This window comes from Cololabis saira, chromosome 19 (genome assembly GCF_033807715.1).
Source record: "Cololabis saira isolate AMF1-May2022 chromosome 19, fColSai1.1, whole genome shotgun sequence".
Classification (NCBI taxonomy): domain Eukaryota; kingdom Metazoa; phylum Chordata; class Actinopteri; order Beloniformes; family Belonidae; genus Cololabis; species Cololabis saira.
This window is the reverse complement of record NC_084605.1, coordinates 38938230-38940019: the sequence shown is the minus strand read 5'-3', so window position 1 is coordinate 38940019 and position 1790 is coordinate 38938230. Positions and strand designations below refer to the sequence as shown.

At 36.1% G+C, this 1790-nt stretch overlaps 1 long non-coding RNA gene across 1 annotated transcript; it reads left to right on the top strand.

Annotated features, from left to right (window-relative positions):
• Positions 1-261: 261 nt before the first annotated feature.
• On the top strand, positions 262-1453 carry LOC133419485 (uncharacterized). The gene is made up of 4 exons (XR_009770523.1): positions 262-389; positions 520-626; positions 1121-1154; positions 1260-1453. It is a non-coding gene; the product is annotated as an uncharacterized LOC133419485 (long non-coding RNA).
• The last annotated feature ends 337 nt before the right edge of the window (positions 1454-1790 follow it).

Sequence of the window (1790 nt, the reverse complement as noted above, 5' to 3'; positions counted from 1 at the left end):
ACATTTTGGGATTTTTTTGTCTGAAAGTAATGTGCTCAGGCCTTACGATTTGAGCAGACCATTCCTTGGTGCTCAACATTGATGTAGAAGTTCTTGCAAAACAAAATGTTCCCATTTTCATTTAGTCATGGCGTGTTACATAACCTGTTAGAAAAGTGCCTGCATGGCCCAGATTAGATAAACATCGTGTTACCTGTCCAGATTGCAAAATTTAACAAGCAATGAAACAGAGCTTTACATTCGCTTCCTCAACCTTCTAGCCTTTATAAAGAAGCAAGAATTTGACACTGACTACACCCAGAGATCCACATCATTCATTGATCTGGCTTTGGTCAACTCTGATCTCTTTGTCAGTCTTTTTGGGGCTCTAACAGTCACTCTATTGAAAGGTAAGGAATACAAATGATTTTTGTATATTTTACAACTTGCAGCTCTGTTATCTTTTTGAGTTCATTGGTCAATTAATTTGGAGAAATTATTCCAAAAGTGAATACGGTGATGTCCTCCTGTTTTTTCCAGGATGAAGTGCCTTGCAATTTTTCTGGGAGTGGCCCTGGTCATTTTCCTGGCTGAACCCGGAGAGGGTAGATTTCGATTTCGATTTCGGCCAAGATTTCCTTCACGCGGTATGTTTAAAGGGACAAAAAAGGCAACACACTTTCATTAATTTCTTCATTTTCGAAACACATGGCTTATCATAGAGGGAAAGAACATCTGATAGTAGATGTATTCATTTATTTTGTGACTTGATTGGTTTGATAACGTTCCCTGTCAGGACAAATAACACAGAACGTTGACTGGAACCAAACCAGTGAAACTGTAGTGCAGTAAAGTTACTTCAGATTATGTTTGGCTTTCTTTCAATATGATCAGCACATCTGTCAAGCAAAACTTTTTCTATTAAGTGCAACATATAACAATATAAGTGAACATATAACAATAAAAGTTCACTATTCTAAAAGCTTTGAAAGCCAATTATGTTTAAAGAAAGCAGAATTTATGGTATTGCAAGAAATTTAAATTGAACAAAGAATGAATGAATCATTAAAAATACTGACATCAAATTTGAACACTCCTTAACAATTAGATTTCATTGTCATCTTGAATTTTCTTCTTTTAGGGACCTGGGGCAGGATTGGGAGTGGAGCCGCAAGGTAAGGTCTCTTGACTGAAAGTTGAAACAGCTTGAAAAAAAAAAGAAACTTTTGTTGTCTGAGTGTCAAAATTATTTACACCCAGTCTCTTCCTCTTCAACCTAGGATTGGGTCTAACGTGGCAGCTGACCTCACATCAGGTCTCATCCTGAACAAAATACAACAGAATCAGCAACAGCAACAACCACCTTATGGCTATGTTCAAGAGTAGGGACTGAGAACTCTGATATACAGTTTAAGCTGTATTTAATATGTTGATGAATAAAATTCACATCTAAAGCATAAAGAACTGCTCTTTATTGCCTCTTACTGGAATTATTTCCTTTTAATGCAATATAAAGATTCTTGCTCAACATATGTTTGTTACAAAAAAATAATTTTCTTTTGTCACTTAAAATATGTCAGAAACAATAAGTATTAGAAATAAAGGCCTACCTTAAATACCTTCAAGTCGTTGGTGTAGCCAGAAAAATGACATTGGGTGTGCACCAGGAAAGACTGGGTGTGCCAAATTCATTTTTAACAAACTGAGGGTTGCACACCCACAAACATTCAAAACATGTATTTCTCTCCATTCCAACATTATTAACAGACACAGGTTGCACATAATAACTTGGGCTCAACAGTTGCCTTATT